At 41.8% G+C, this 17,452-nt stretch overlaps 1 pseudogene; it reads left to right on the top strand.

Moving 5' to 3' along the window:
• Positions 1-147: 147 nt before the first annotated feature.
• Positions 148-9,454, top strand: LOC115898743 (annotated as a pseudogene).
• Positions 9,455-17,452: the final 7,998 nt, after the last annotated feature.

The following is a 17,452-nucleotide window of genomic DNA, read 5'->3' as shown; positions in this document are numbered from 1 at the left end:
TATTGCTTTATCAGCAACTATGTAGAATGATAAATCATCATTACCCATCACACACCATTCAAGAACATTAGTAACCTTCCTGAGAGCTCTGTGAAAAATTTCCTCTTTATAATTAACTCTCATTAGAAAGTTGCAGTTTTTTTCAGAATGACCACCAATGACATGAATGCAGCTGAGACACAGGTGTTTGATGTTTGGTTTGTTGGTAATAGCTCATCATGCATGAAGTGACTAAATCATTTTTTTACACTATTCATTTTGTTGCATTAAATGGAGAAATTATGATTAGATTTATTATTTCTAAGTTTTTATCAGAAATATCAAAGGAACAGACTTTTTTCTGCTGGAATAATAAAATCTGTTATAATGTTTCAATAAATAATGTTTTACATTGATATTTAAAATACCCATATTAGGACACACCAAAGGGGAACAAGAGTTGCCTTGACAGGGCTCCCACTAGTCAAACTGGGACAATTTGAACATCAGAAAGAATAATAATGGTAATGGTTTATATTATATTGAATGTAAAAAAGAATTCCTGAGGATCCTCAGCCAGTGTCTTCTTATTATGCCTCTCTTGCCTTTTTTTTAAGGTAAATAAATAATTTTTTAAAAAGGTCCTTAAGTCCGGACCCATGCTAGAGTTATATTTCTGAGGAGCATCTAAGAGAAATGTGAACTTTTATCCCTTTCCTGAGTGACTTTTTATTTTGGCTGGCCAGCTGTCCTCACTTCATGTGGGTTGGCACCTTTGCCTGCCTCTTTGTCTCTTCATTCTCTGTCCCCTCCCCATTGCCATGACTGGGACTGTGAATGTCAGTCACTGACATTTCTGAGTTGAAATGGTGGCATGTTGGGTTACTAACTGCTTCCTTCAAGAACCATCTGTAATTACATTCAAAGGGTTTACCATTTTGGACCCAAATTTAAATCCAAAACTGGATTTACCAATTAAATCCAAAAGGGAGCTAAGTGAGGTGGTGTGTGCCAGGAGCTCCAGCTACTTGGGAGGCTGAGGCAGGAGGATGGCTTGAGCCCATGAGTTTGAGGGCAAATGCTGTTGGAGAAGCTATTCAGCAGTAGGAGAAGGGACCTCCAGAAGAAGGAGAGAAGTTTTGCTTAGGGATCATTGCCATGGGTCTTTTCCTTTCTTTTAGTGATTGCTTCAGGGAACCATGTAATCAGAATGTCCAGACGAGTGCAGCTCCATTTGATGATTTGAACAAAACTTTGTACGGAAGCTTATATCAAGATACAATGATCATGGATGCTTGTAGATACGATGAACTACAAAAGAAAATTTGAGGTCAGCCATCCATCAGACATAGTCAACAAATAATGTGGATGGAAACTGGCTAGTCTCTTCTGTACACAGAAGTAAAATGATTATTGATGAAACAAGACATCAGCCTGACAGGTGAAGCCAGCTGGACTTCTGGGTTAGGTGAGGACTTGGAGAACTTTTCTGTCTTACAAAAGGATTGTAAAATGTACCAATCAGCATTCTGTAGCTAGTATTGTAAAACGCACTAATCAGTGCTCTGAGGCTAGCTAGAGGTTTGTAAAATGCGCCAATCAGTGCTCTGTGAAAATGCACCAATCAGCACTCTGTGGCTAGCTAGAGGTTTGTAAAGTGAACCAGTCAGCACTCTGTAAAATGGACTGATCAGCAGGACATGGGCAGGGACAAATAAGGGAATAAAAGCTAGCCAACCCAGCAAGCAGCGGCAACCTGCTTGGGTCCCCTTCCACGCTGTGGGAGCATTGTTCTTTTGCTCTTCACAATAAATCCCACTGTTGCTCACTCTTTGGGTCCGTGCCACTTTTAAGAGCTGTAACACTCACCACAAAAGTCTGTGGCTTCATTCTTGAAGTCAGCAAGACCAAGAACCCACCGGAAGGAACCAAATCCGGACACATCTTGGCAACCAGGAAGGGACTATCACCAAGTGGTAATTACCACTGGACCCCTTTCACTTACCATTCTGTCCTGTTTTTCCGTAGAATTTGGGAGCTAAACATCAGGCACCTGTTGGCCAGTTAAAAGTAACTAGCGTGGCCGCCAGACTAAAGTCACAGGTGTCAGGCTTTCTGGGAAAGGGCTCTATAGCAACCCCAACTCTTCAGAGTTGGGAGCGTTGGTTTGCCTGGAACCAGCTTCCACTTTTCCAGTACTTCCGGGCTGAGCCGAGAGTTGAGAGGAAAGCCATTCAGCTCTGCGGTCCCAACAAAAAGGTGGTTGACCCTGCAGCCATGAGCAGAACTCTCAAAGTCACGTCACCCAAGCGAGACTCACCCATCTATCCTATCTATCCTGACCCTTGCCTTCTGGGTCCTAATGCCTGTCAGACAAACTTCCTCTCACCTCTCTTCTCCCAGGCCAGTCCTGCTTCTAAAAACCACTCCCTGCCTCTGGTGCTTTTCTAGTTTCTCCTATAAGAATGATTTCTAGTATAAACTTCAGGACTCTGTTCCCTTCTTTAGGCACCCAGGCTCACCAATCAGACAGACATAATTGTTGCCCAAAGCCCCGTCAGGCAGGAGACTATGTGGAATTTCAGGATCCCTCCTCAGACAAGCAGGCCTAACAAAGGCTATTCCTGAAGCTAGGATATGGGAAGCCTGAGAAATGATATCCTTCCTATCCATATGATGAGAAGTGAGGACAAAAGGCATCACTCTTCCAACCCTAGAAATCCCTTCCCTCCCTCAGGGTATGGCCTTCCACTCAATTTTGGGGCATATCATCTTTAGAGGACAAGGGTAAGGTCCCAATACTAATAGGAAAAAGCGCTTAGGACTCTAACAGGTTTTTGAGAATGCGTCGGTAAGGGCCACTAAATCTGATTTTTCTCGGTCTTCTTTGTGGTCTAAGAGGAAAGGCGAGGGTGCAGGTTTTTGAGAATGCATCAGTAAGGGCCACTAAATCTGACCTTCCTCAGTCCTCTTTATGGTCTAATTGGAAAACTAGTGTTTCTGCTACTGCTTCTGTGAGTGCAGCTGTTCTGATCAGCAGGGTCCAGGGACCGTTGCAGGTTCTTAGGCCGGGGGGCGGGGGGACAAACAAAACAAAACCACAGGCGGTGTTTTCTTTCACATGGGAAACACTCAGGCAGCAACAGGCTCACCCTTGAAATACATCCTAAGCCATTGGGACCAGTTTGACCCACAAACCCTGAAAAAGAAGTGGCTTATTTTTTTCTGCACTATGGCCTGTCCCCAATATTCTCTCTCTGATGGGGAGAAATGGCCACTTGAGGGAAGTATAAATTACAATACTATCTTGCAGCTTGACCTTTTCTGTAAGAGGGAAGGCAAATGAAGTGAAATACTTTATGTCCAAGCTTTCTTTCCATTGAAGGAGAATCCACATCTATGCAAAGCTTGCAATTTACATCCCACAGGAGGGCCTCTCAGCTTACCTCCATATCCTAGCCTTCCTACAGCTCCCCTTCCTATTAATAATAAGCCTCCTCTAATCTCCCCCACCCAGAAGGAAACAAGCAAAGAAATCTCCAAAGGACCACAATAAAACCCTGGCTATCAGTTATGTCCCCTTCAAGCTGTAGGGCGAGGGGAATTTGGCCCAACATGGGTACATGTCCCCTTCTCCCTCTCTGATTTAAAGCAGATCAAGGTAGACCTGGGAAAGTTTTCAGATGATCCTGATAGGTATATAGATGTCCTACAGGGTCTAGGGCAAACCTTCAACCTCACTTGGAGAGATGTCATGCTATTGTTAGATCAAACCCTGGTCTTTAATGAAAATATTGCAGCTTTAGCTGCAGCCTGAGAGTTTGGAGATAACTGGTATCTTAGTCAAGTAAATGATAGAATGACAGCTGAAGAAAGGGAAAAATTCCCTACTGGTCAGCAAGCTGTTCCCAGTGTGGATCCCCACTGGGACCTCAACTCAGATCATGGGAACTGGAGTTGTAAACATCTGTTGACCTGTGTTCTAGAAGGACTAAGGAAAATTAAGGAAAAAGCCCATGAATTATTCAATGATGTCTACCATAACTCAGGGAAAGGAAGAAAATCCTTCTGCCTTCCTCGAGTGGCTATGGGAGGCCTTAACAAAATATACGCCCCTGTCACCCAAGGGTCAATTGATCCTAAAAGATAAGTTTATTACCCAATCAGCCACAGATATCAGGAGAAGGCTCTAAAAGCAAGCCCTGGGCCCTGAACAAAATATGGAGGCATTATTAAACCTGGCAACCTCGGTGTTCTATAGTAGGGACCAAGAGGAACAGGCCGAAAAGGAAAAGCGAGATCAGAGAAAGGCTGCAGCCTTACTCATGGCCCTCAGACAAACAAACCTTGGTGGTTCAGAGAAGACAGAAAATGGAGCAGGCCAATCACCCAGTAGGGCTTGTTATCTGTGTGGTTTGCAAGGACACTTTTAAAAAGATCGTCCAACGAGAAACAAGCTGCCCCCTCACCCATGTCCACTATGCCGAGGCAATCACTGGAAGGTGCATTGCCCCAGAGGACAAAGGTTCTCTGGGCCAGAAGCCCCCAACCAGATGATCCAACAACAGGACTGAGGGTGCCTGGGGCAAGCGCCAGCTCATGTCATCACCCTCACTGAGCTCCAGGTACATTTAACCATCGAGGGCCAGGAAATTGATTTCCTCCTGGACACTGGCATGGCTTTATCAGTGTTAAGCTTCTGTCCCAGACAGCTGTCCTCAAGGTCCGTTACCAACTGAGGAATCCTGAGACAGCCTGTAACCAGGTATTTCTCCCACCTCCTTAGTTGTAATTGGGAAACTTTGCTGTTTTCAAATGCCTTCCTTGTTATGCTTGAAAGTCCCACACCCTTATTAGGGAGGGACATATTAGCCAAAGCTGGAGCTATTATCTATATGAATACGGGGAACGAGTTACCCATCTGTTGTTCCCTACTTGAGGAGGGAATCAACCCTGAAGTCTGGGCATTGGAAGGACAATTCAGAAAGGCAAAAAAATGCCTGCCCAGTATAAATCAGGCTAAAAGTCCCCACCACTTTTTCTTATCAAAGGCAACATCCCTTAAGGCCTGAAGCTCATAAAGGATTACAGGATATTGTTAGACATTTAAAAACTCAAGGCTTAGTAAGAAAATGCAACAGTCCCTGCAACACGCCAATTCTAGGAGTACAAAAACTGAATGGTCAGTGGAGACTAGTGCAAGATCTTAGACTCATCAATGAGGCAGTAATTCCTCTATATCCAGTTGTACCCAACCCCTATACCCTGCTCTCTCAAATACCAGAGCAAGCAGAATGGTTCACTGTTCTGGACCTCAAGGATGCCTTCTTCTCTATTCCCCTGCACTCTGACTCCCAGTTTCTCTGCCTTCAAGGATCCCACAGACCACATGCCCCAACTTAATGGATGATCTTGCCCCAAGGGTTTAGGGATAACCCTCATCTGTTTAGTCAGGCACTGGCCCAAGATCTAGGCTACTTCTCAAGTCCGGGCACTCTAGTCCTTCAGTATGTGGATGACTTACTTTGGGATACCAGTTCAAAAGCCTCATGCCAGTAGGTTACTCTAGATCTCTTAAACTTTCTAGCTGATCAAGGTTACAAGGCGTCTAAACCAAAGGCCCAGTTCTGCCTACAACAAGTCAAATATCTAGGCCTAATCTTAGTCAGAGGAACCAGGGCTCTCAGCAAGGAACAAATACAGCCTATACTGGCTTATCCTCATCCTAAGACATTAAAACAGTTGCGGGGGTTCCTTGGAATCACCAGCTTTTGCTGACAATGGATCCCCGGATACAGCGAGAGAGCCAGGCCCCTCTATACTCTAATCAAGGAGACCCAGAGGGCAAATACTCATCTAGTAGAATGGGAACCAGAGGCAGAAACAGCCTTCAAAACCTTAAAGCAGGCCCTAGTATAAGCTCCAGCCTTAAGCCTTCTCACAGGACAAAACTTCCCACAGGACAAAACTTCTCTTTTTACCTATAAGACTCGTGGGACAACCCAACAACCAATGGCATACCTAAGTAAGGAATTGATATAGTAGCAAAAGGCTGGCCTCACTGTTTATGGGTAGTTGCGGCGGTGGCCATCTTAGTGTCAGAGGCTATCAAAATAATACAAGGAAAGGATCTCACTGCCTGGACTACTCATGATGTAAATGGCATACTAGGTGCCAAAGGAAGTTTATGGTTTTCAGGCAACCATCTGCTTAGATACCAGGCGCTACTCCTTGAGTGACCGGTGCTTCAAATACACATGTGTGCATCCCTCAACCCTGCCGCTTTTCTCCCAGAGGATGGGGAACCAATCGAGCATGACTGCCAACAAATTATCATCCAGACTTAGGCCACCTGAGAGGATCTCTTAGAAGTCCCCTTAGCTAATCCTGACCTTAACCTATATACTGATAGAAGTTCATTTGTGGAGAATAGGATATGAAGGGCAGGTTATGCCATAGTTAGTGATGTAACAGTATTTGAAAGTAAGTCTCTTCCCCCAGGGACCAGTGCCCAGTTAGCAGAACCAGTGGCATTGACCTAAGCCTTAGAACTGGGAATGGGAAAAAGAATAAATGTGTATACAGATAGCAAGTATGCTTATCTAATCCTGCATGCCCATGCTGCAATATGCAAAGAAAGGGAGTTCCTAACCTAAGGGGAAACCCATGAAATACCATAAGGAAATCACAGAGTTATTGCACGCAGTGCAAAAACCCAAGAAGGTGGCAGTCTTATATTGCCGAAGCCAAAGCCAAAGGGGAAGGAGAAGGGAGAACAGCAGCATAAGTGGCTGGCAGAGGTAGGGAAAGACCAGCAGAAAGTCAAAGAAAGAGAGAGGGGAAAGACAGAAAGTAAAAGAGAGAAGGAAAGAGAGAGAGGAAGACACAGAGAGACAAAGAGGGAGTCAGAGAGAAAAAGACAAAGTCAAAGACAGAAAGAAAGAGAGAGACAGAAAGTCAAAGAGAGAGAGTAGTAAAGAAAAAACAGTGCACCCTATTCCTTTAAAAGCCAGGGTAAAAAAATAAAAAATAAAAAATAAAAAAAGCCAGGATAAATTTAAAACCTATAATTGATAATTGAAGGTCTTCTCCATGACCCTATAACACTCCAATACCACCTTGTTGTTAGTGTAAACAAGGGCATAGCATGAAAGCACTGAGGTCACTAAAAACCTTCCTATCAAAAATCCTTAACCCAGCAGGTTTCCTAACAGGGGATCTAAATCTTAATTAGTTACCATACAAAGGTCCTACCAGACCCAGTAGGAACTCCCTTCAGGACAGGACCATAGATGGTTCCTCCCAGAAGACTAAGGGGAAAAGACACAATGAGTATTCAGTAAGTGATAAGGAAACTCTTGGAGAAGCAGAGTTAGGAAAATTGCCTAATAATTGGGCTGCTCAAACGTGCCAGCTGTTTGCACTCAGCCAAACCTTAAAGTACTTACAGAATCAGGAAAGAGCCATCTATACCAATTCTAAGTTAATATGGACAGAACGAGGTCTTACTAATAGCAAAGAATAATTGAAATCCCAAACTTAGAAGGTTTTCAACAAAAGTAAAGTTTGATAAACGTTAACAGTGTAACATGTATTATCCTAACTTCTAATCTTGTGGAAATCAGACCCTATCAGTGCCCCTCAAAGCTCAAGTTGCAAGAAATAACGAAATATATCCTTACTCTACAATCCCAAATAGACTCTTTGGCAGCAGTGACTCTCCAAAACCACCGAGGCCTAGACCTCCTCACTGCTGAGAAAGGAGGACTCTGTACCTTCTCAGGGGAAGAGTGTTGTTTTTACACTAACCAGTCAGGGGTAGTACGCCCGGCGCTTACAGGAAAAGGCTTCTGAAATCAGACAATGTCTTTCAAACTCTTATACCAACCTCTGGAGTTGGGCGAAATGGCTTCTCCGCTTTCTAGGTTCCATGACAGCCATATTGTTATTACTCGCCTTGGGTGGGGGCCTTGTATTTTTAACCTCCTTGTCAAATTTGTCTCCTCCAGGATTGATGCCATCAAGCTATAGATGGTCTTACAAATGGAACCCCAAATGAGCTCAACTAACAACTTCTACTGAGGACCCCTGGCCGACCCACTGACCCTTTGGCTGGCCTAGAGAGTCCCCCTCTGGAGGACACTACCACTGCGGGGCCCCTTCTTCGCTCCTATCCAATTTTTAGAGGCGAAATTGATACAGGCTTCCTGGACAGAACAGGTCAGAGTACTGACACTGCCTCGTGTGGATGCACTGCCAGGGGGTCCTCCATGCCCCCCTCAGGGCTGAAAGTGGACCTCAGACAAAATTCTGTTCAGATATTTCATTGATTGTGTCTTCAAAGCAAATATCAGTTCAGCTCAACAGCCATCAGTCCGCACAGAGCATCTCACAGCCTCCACCACCTCCATCCCTTCTGTGGTCTAATGGTCAAGGACAGCATGGGTCACAGCCACCCCATACTTCTCTCCCTACCGAGTTTGACACCAGCCATGAACACTCTGTTTTCTCCACCTTTGAAAACAGCTGTAACAACCCATCCCCACCACCTCTGCCTTGCACAGAGTTCTCCAGCTCCATGCCTGGCCTGGGCATGGTGCCTCCCCCACCTCCCCCTCTCCCTGGCATGACAGTGCTCACTCTGCCCAGTACAGCCATTCCCCCACCTCCTCCTCTACTGGTTACAGAAATGCTGCCACCCCTCCCCTCTACCCAGAGTGGGAATACCTCCTCTGTCCCCTCTACCCGGAGTGGGAATACCTCCCCGCCCCACTCCCCAGAGTGGGCATACCGCCCTCTCTGCCCCCTGTACCCAGAGTGGGAATACCCCTTCCACCCCCTCTACCTGAAGCGGGAATACCTCTTCCGCCCCAACTTCCTGGAGTGGGAATACCTCCTCTGTCCCCACTACTCAGAGCAGGAATACATCCTCCACCCCCTCTACCTGGAGTGGGAACAACCCCTCCACCCCTTCTACCTGAAGCGGGAATACCTCCTCTGCCCCCTCTACCTGGTGCTGGGATTCCCCCACCTCCTCCCTTGCCAGGTATGGGGATTCCACCTGCTCCAGCTCCCCCTCCTACTCCACCTGAGAGAGGAATCTCCCCACCCACTCTGCTTCCTCCATCAGGCCCTCTACTCCTCCCACAAATTGGGAGGAGCATTTTACCAACACCGCGGGTGTGTGGATTTCTTCCTCCTCCATTGCCAAATGGCTTGTTTAGATTAGGGATGAATCAGGACAAAGGGAGTAGGAAGCAGCCCATAGAGCCTTGTCGACCAATGAAGCCTCTTTACTGGACAAGAATTCAATTACTTAGTAAAAGACTCCAGTGCCTCACTTATTTGGGAAAAAATTGAAGAGCCATCTATAGATTGTCATGAATTTGAGGAATTGTTTTCTAAAACTGCTGTAAAGGAGAGAAAGAAACCTATCTCTGATACCATCTCAAAGTCGACAGCTAAACAATGCTAAAAGCACCAGTGGGCCAGGCGTGGTGGCTCATGCCTGTAACCCCAACACTTTGGGAGGCCAAGGCGGGTAGATCACGAGGTCAGGAGATCAAGACCATTCTGGATAACACAGTGAAACCCTGTCTCCACTGAAAATATACAATATTAGCCAGGCGTGGTGGCATGCACCTGTAGTCCCAGTTAGTCAGGAGACTGAGGCAGGAGAATCACTTGAACCCGGGAGGCAGAGGTTGCAGTGAGCCAAGATCACACCACTGCACTCCAGCCTGGGCGACAGAGCAAGACTCTGTCTCAAAATAAATAAATAAATAAATAAAAATAAAAAGCACCAGCATACTCTGTGGATGGAGCCAGAAATCAAACCTTGTCTCTATGAAAGGGCCAGAAAGAAACATCTTGCCATTGACCAGAGAGCAGGAAGTGAAGCAAAATGTCTGAATGAATACTGAATGACCATTTACTGAAATATTAAAAGTTTATTGCCGGGCGCGGTGGCTCAAGCCTGTAATCCCAGCACTTTGGGAGGCCGAGACGGGCGGATCACGAGGTCAGGAGATCGAGACCATCCTGGCTAACACGGTGAAACCCCGTCTCTACTAAAAACTACAAAAAACTAGCCGGGCGACGTGGCGGCGCCTGTAGTCCCAGCTACTCGGGAGGCTGAGACAGGAGAATGGCGTGAACCCGGGAGGTGGAGCTTGCAGTGAGCTGAGATCCGGCCACAGCACTCCAGCCTGGGTGACAGAGCGAGACTCCATCTCAACAAAAAAAAAAAAAAAAAAAAAAAAAAAAAAAGTTTATTATGTGATTCTATTCAATAAACATGTGCTAGGTGATTCAAAATTAAGAAAAAAAAAAAAAGGATTCCCAAGTCCACAATAATATGCAAAACAAAATGAGAAAAGGGAAAGTTCTTCATTACAGAAACATGCTAACTAATAAATTTAGATGTAACAATGCAATTGGAAAATCACCAATGTCCTTTGTAACCACTAATACAATTATTGATTTAGGCAAGAATAATCAACAGATGCTAAAACCATTAGGTGAAGTGTAGTAGGAGGCCAAGATAGTAATATATTCTCATAGTATGAAGGCACAAGTTGCTTATTAATTACAATGAGAAAATTATCTCTATAATAAAGAGAGCTAGAAAACACCATCTTAATCCAGTCTTCAAACTTAGCATAGCAATGAGACAAACTGGCATTATTAAATATAATGAAAAGTACACACATTATATTTGTAAGATTCTTATAAAATGATCTTTAACATGAATATAATCACAAGGAAACATTTAGATAAATAAGAATGTGAGCCATTCTACAAGACAATTGACCTGGACTCTTTAACATATCCCCATGAAGAAAGACGTGAAGAAAGACAAAAAGAGTGGTGGGAATTTTTTAGATTAATAGAAGCTAAGGAGATATGATCATCAAATGCAGTAAGTGATCCTCAGTTGGATATTGGGGTAGAAACAAAGATTTGTAAAAGAGCACTGGGGAAATTTGAATATGGACTCTGTGTTGACTACAATTGTATCATTGTTAAAATTATTGGGTGTGATAGTACTCTGAGGTTATGTAGTAGGATGTCCTTAATTTTAGGAGATACAGGATAAAGTATTTATGATCTGTCATCATATCTACAATTTAATTTCAAGTGCTTCAGCAAAGATGATGCCACAAATATAGGCATAGGTCCAGTAAACGCTTTTAAATGTTTTAAAATAGTCATCTTTTGATGAAAGTTTTTATTATTATGTTGTGGCACTCTCAGATTTTCTCAGCTGCTTGGTTACAAAATGCAGTCTTAAAATGGATCAGCCTTTTTCCATACCATAGGTAGATTATAAAGTTATAAAGTCTTATTTTATCTTTATATGTTAACAAAAATGTGGACCATGCCCATCATTCCATACTAATAAAAGCATAGAAAGGATTTGGAGAAAGGAAAGGATAGATAATATAAGCAGAGTTTTGGAAGCAAAAGCAATAGTATCTGAGAAAAGGAAAGGAAAGATTTTATAGTTTTTCCTTGTGTTTTTATGTTACATGAAAGTAAGCATTTTTGTATGTATTATTCACTACTCTGTTCTAACTGCCTAAAATAGTGCTGCCACAAAATAGATAATACATGGATATTTGAAAGAATGTGAGGTTATACTAAGTGCCTTTATACAAACTCATTTAAATTTATACCACATATATGTATGTGTGTGTGTGTGTGTATATACACGCACATATATATATGGAGAGAGAGAGAGAGAGAGAGAGAGAGAGAGAGAGAGAGAGACTAACACTCAGAATGTTATACAGATGGAATAGAGAGTTGATTACTTGCTGGGATATACTAAGGCAACAGCTTGAGTCTAGCTCAATGCATTCCCACAGCCCATATATCAGATACACAGCCCTTCTAAACATCATTTAGTTCTTTCCCTTCGATTTATAAGAAAGGAAGCACAGAGGCGGGAATATGTCTTTATTAAGGTAGTATGGTTTATTGCAAAACAAAACTGATGCCCTATGTTATTTACCCTAGTCTACATAGAATATAAAATCTGCTAGACTTCGCTAATAAGGAAAATTATATGTTATAGAGGAAACTGCTCTGGATGTAGCGTTAGATGTCACTGTGTTCAAATCTTAGTTCTGTTCCTACTGCCACACAGTTGTCAATAAATATTTGTTAAATAAATGGCTATTTTACACATATCTCATCAGCTCTTCTTTTATTTAGATGGTCATATTGACTTCATAGCTTTGTTGTGAGGAACAAGATTCATGACTGTCACATCACTTTTCTTTTCCAAAATGAATATTTATTTCAAAATCAAATCTATTCGTATTGGAGGAATCATTGCTTGTCTACTCTTACTCTTGAAAATATCTGGGAAAAGGCACTTTAGCAAGTTAATAACTACAGAATCTTCTTACTCTGAAGTAATATTCCTCTGGATTTTCCACTTAAATCTTCTTTTTTTTTTTTTTTTTTTTTTTTTTTTTTTTTTTTTTGAGGCGGAGTCTCGCTCTGTCGCCCGGACTGGAGTGCAGTGGCCAGATCTCAGCTCACTGCAAGCTCCGCCTCCCGAGTTTACGCCATTCTCCTGCCTCAGCCTCCCGAGTAGCTGGGACTACAGGCGCCCGCCACTTCGCCCGGCTAGTTTTTGTATTTTTAGTAGAGACGGGGTTTCACCGTGTTAGCCAGGATGGTCTCGATCTCCTGACCTCGTGATCCGCCCGTCTCGGCCTCCCAAAGTGCTGGGATTACAGGCTTGAGCCACCGCGCCCGGCCTAAATCTTCTTTAAATTAATATCAGATGGCCTTTGTGGCATATATTGCAAATAATGGCTGGCATCTGGATATTTCTCTTCTGAGCCTCATGTAAAAATTATTCTTCCCAACTTTTTAAAGATAAATATAACTATATGAGTGTTCTGGTTAATGAGAACGGGCCACGATGATGTGTGTCAGTATGAGACACATCAGCTCAGCTCATCCCCTGCCTTGGTGATCGCTAAAACACTTCAGAAGGATCTTTCTTTAACTTGGGCCCTTGAGTAACAGCAATGAGAAAAGTTTTCCTGCTAATCTTTATTAGAAATTAAACAAATAAATTCATCTTGATTTATCCAATATGGTTTTGGGGAATGGATATTTGAATACAGTTCCTAAACTTGCCTTTTAGCTGTCAACACCACAATTGAAGCAGGGCAATTTAGGTTACCTGTATTAGTTTACAACTTTCCTTCTCCCTTTTGAGCCTCCCTATATCCTCTCTGCTGCTCAAGTTCAGTTAAAGATTTTGTTTATCTCACTGAAAAATAAAAAAGTCAGAAAACAATTTCACACTGACCTGGTACCACTAAATTTGTCATTCTTTTCTCCCCATTTTGACTATGATTGAACTGTCTGTGGTACTTCTATCTAAGCCAATTTCTCCATTTGCACACTAGATTCCATCTCCTTTCTTACTCCATGGTATTTTTCTGAAGATGTTTCCTTCTCTTATGCTTCATTGCTTTTCCCTTTTCTAATGGATCAACTTCCATCATCATACTATTCCCTGGTTACCTCTCCTATCTAAAATAAATCAAAATCCTGCCAGGAAGGGGAAAAATATTTTCCACCTACCTCATCAGTCACTGAGTTTTTTCAATTTATATTTTGATCATAAAACCCGTTAATATAATACCATGCCTGTCATATTTGCAAAATATGCACCTGAGCTATGATCACTACCTTGGTAAGTACAAGTATAACAAAATTTCCCAAATGTAATCCATTCTAAACAAGGCAAGAATAATCACACAATTCTTTTTTTTTTTTTTTTTTTTTTTTTTGAGACGGAGTCTGGCTCTGTCGCCCAGGCTGGAGTGCGGTGGCCGGATCTCAGCTCACTGCAAGCTCCGCCTCCCGGGTTTACGCCATTCTCCTGCCTCAGCCTCCCGAGTAGCTGGGACTACACACACAATTCTTAATATGTTCCATCCACACTAACTACATGAAATATTCACACTCAACATTAATATAATCTTGTTTAGAATAATTTTAGATTTACAAAAATGTTGTAAGGACATCCAGAGAGTTCTCATATACTCCATATTAAGTTTCATCTATTATTAACTTACATTAGTGTGATATATTTGTTACCATTAGTATTGATACACTGTTATTAACCAAAGTCCATACTTTATTCAGATTACCTCGGTTTTTAGCTGATGTTCTTTTTACTTCCCAGGTTCCCATTCAAGTTATCGTATTATATTTAGTCATTACATAGTCCTTAGGCTCCTCTACCTTGTGATGGTTTCTCAGACTTCCCATGCTTTTGCTGACCTTTGAAGGTTTTGAGGAGTACTGATCAGCTATTTTGTAAAATATCTCTCAATTTCGTTTTGTCTGATGTGTTTCTCCTAATTAGGCTGGGGTTATGGGTTTTGGGAGGAAGACCACAGAGGTAAAGTGTCATTCTCATCATATCATGTCAAGAGTTCAAGGTATTATCATCATGCCTTATCACTGCTGATGTTAACGTTGATTACCGAGTTGAGGTAATATTTGTCAGGTATCTCCACTGTTGAGTAACTCTTTTTTCCCCTATCCACACTGTATTTTTGGAAGGAAGTCACTATGCACAGCCCATACTTAAGAGGTTGGAAGTTATGTGCCATCTTCTTCTTCTTTTAGAGACACAATCTCACTCTGTTGCCCAGGCTGGAGTGCAGTGGTACGATCATAGTGCTCTGTAACCTCAAACTCCTGGGCTCAGGTAATCTTCTTGTCTTGGCCTCCCAAAGAGCTGGAATTACAAGTGTGAGCCACCACGCCTGGCAATGCCACTTTCTGGAGAGGAGGAAAGCCTATAGAATTTATTTGGAATTTTTCTACACAGAAATTTTGTCTATTCTTTTCCATTTACTTATTCATTCAATCACTTATTTCAGTACGGTGTCTTTAATACTACATTGTGTATTTTGTTGTTCAAATTGTTCTGGCTTTGGCCATTGGAAGCTCTTTCAGTAAGCTCCTGTATCACTTTGACATAACCATACTGTGGATTTTTTTTAGCACTACCTTATTTTTTGGCACCATAAAATGTACCAGGTTCATCTTGTATTTTCCCAGTCTCAATTCTATAATCAGCTATTTCTCTGAGGAGCCCTGGTTCCTTTTCTTGGGAATGAAATTGGAAACCAAGATCTGGGCCCTGGATGTGCTCATTGTTACATGGGTGTTATTATTTTCAGGCCCTTTAAGCTAACAGAGCAAGGAAATATATGTGCATGTACTAACCTGTGTGTGCGTGCATATACTAACCTGTATATATATATATATATATATACACACACATATCTATAAATATTTCTGTGTGTATTCATTTGTATGTACAGTAATGAAACACAATTTATACTAATGTCTCAAACTTTAATCCAATACCACATTGATTATTCTAGCTTTTCCCTCTTGCTTATCTGTATCCTCTCTCTCCAATAGTGAAAAACCTCGGTCCCACCATCTGACATCCATGTCCTTAATTTTTCAATTCCACTATATATGTATGGTAGTTTCAGAATTGGTAACCCATACCCCAGGATAAATAATTTTATTACTTGTACTAGAGTACAGTTGCTTTTGTCTTTAGTCTTAAATTCTCTACCCATTTCCAAAGTTATGTGAGTCAGCACCTTCCACTCCCAACCGCACTCCCTTCAAATAAGGTTATTTCATACATGCAGACTCTATAACAGTATGCATTTCATCCTGGGATTTCCCTAATCATTTAAATATTTTTTAAATTTGCAAACATTAAGGCTCGTTCTTTGTGCTGTAAAATTCTATGGAATTTGTCAAATGCACAGGGTCATGAACCCACCACCACAGTGTCATACACAATAGCTTTACCACCCTAAAATATCCCTTATGTCTCACCTACTCAACATTCCTCCATTCCCAAATTCTTGGCAGCAAGTGCTGATATGTTTATCATCTTTACTGCTTTTCCTTTTCAGGAATGTAATATAAATTGAATTGTGGTGTATGTAGTCTTTTCAACTCTTTTTTCTTACTTAGCAATATGCATTTAAGATTCGTATATGTCTTTGCTTATATTGGTAACTCACCCTTTTGTATCACTGAATAGTATTCCACCATATGGTTGTAACACATTTTATTTATCTATTTTCTTTTTTTGACGGACATCTAGGTTGCTTCAAGTTTTTGGTGATTAAAAATAAACCTGCTATAAACATTCATGTACAGGTGTTCATGTGGACATTAGTTTTCAAATTAGTTAGGTATCTACCTAACTTCTACCTAGAGGCAGTCAGACTTCTAGGTCATTTGGTAAGACTATTTTTTGCTTTGTAAGAAATTGCAAAATTGCATTTTGAAAGAGGCTATATCCACATTACATTTTATTAAAAAGAAAAAAAACCTACTTTGGATTTTTAGCCTTTGCAGGTGGATTTCATAATAATGGAAATGGATTCATTAATAACTGTGAATTGAACAAGACATATCTCAAGCTTGCCCCATGGGACATTTATCACAGAACAGTGCCAACATACTCAGCCTTAATGTGTCTACCCAACCATCAGCTTTTGATATTGAGGCAATTTGGCTCACAGCCAGATGGTGTGAAATAGCTTTGTGCATTAGTACAGAAAAAATTTCTAGAGCCCCAGTGCTCATAATTTGCCAGATTCTGTGGCGATAGAGCAGTGTATTGTAAGGAAGAGCTTTCAACTTTCCCATTCTGCATCTCAGCAGTGAAAAAGAAGACAGTAGTGTTTTGGTTTGTTTGTTTGTTTGTTTGCTTTTAATAGAATCTGCTCTGTCCATACTCAGCTCACTAAGAGAAAAAATGAAAATTAAGTATTTCACAGGTGTGAATCTGGAATATAAGGAATGATAAGCCTGTCAAAGCTTGGGCTATAATAATCCAAAGCATAGCACCTTAGCATGCTGAGTACTTTGAGCTGAAAGAAATTGGGCAGGCTCCAGAAGGAAGAAGTTGTCACTGACCTCCCATTCTCCCTCCCTACTTTCTCCCCCTGAAGTGGGTTATAAAACTTGTATTTCCCTTTCCAAAAGCAAGCCATAAAACATAAGAAGGTCACTTTCTGACCTCTTCTTTCCCCTTAAAGATGCTCAGGTGACAGGTGTATGGACAGGTGATCTGTGTCCATACATGGGGAGATGAAAGGTCATACAGAGACACAGGAAAGAATCTGAACAAACAGGCCTGGATGAAGTTTCCCCCAGTTTTATTTTCAGGCTTGGCTAGGAACCCTAGGAAAGTTGAGGATTCGGACCTCTACTCTAATTATAAAATCTCAAATTGATATAGGAGTTAATAAGAAATTATCTAGGCAGTTAGTAAGGATAAAAGAGTTATTGGTGGAATTTCCTTTTAATAAAAAGCAGCCCCTATATCATTTCCTTTCTAACAAAAAGCAGCCTGAAAAATCAAGCTGCCAGCACACATAAG

Source organism: Rhinopithecus roxellana, chromosome 7 (genome assembly GCF_007565055.1).
Source record: "Rhinopithecus roxellana isolate Shanxi Qingling chromosome 7, ASM756505v1, whole genome shotgun sequence".
Lineage (NCBI taxonomy): Eukaryota > Metazoa > Chordata > Mammalia > Primates > Cercopithecidae > Rhinopithecus > Rhinopithecus roxellana.
The sequence above is the reverse complement of the archived record's forward strand: the minus strand, read 5'-3'. Positions and strand labels throughout refer to the sequence as shown.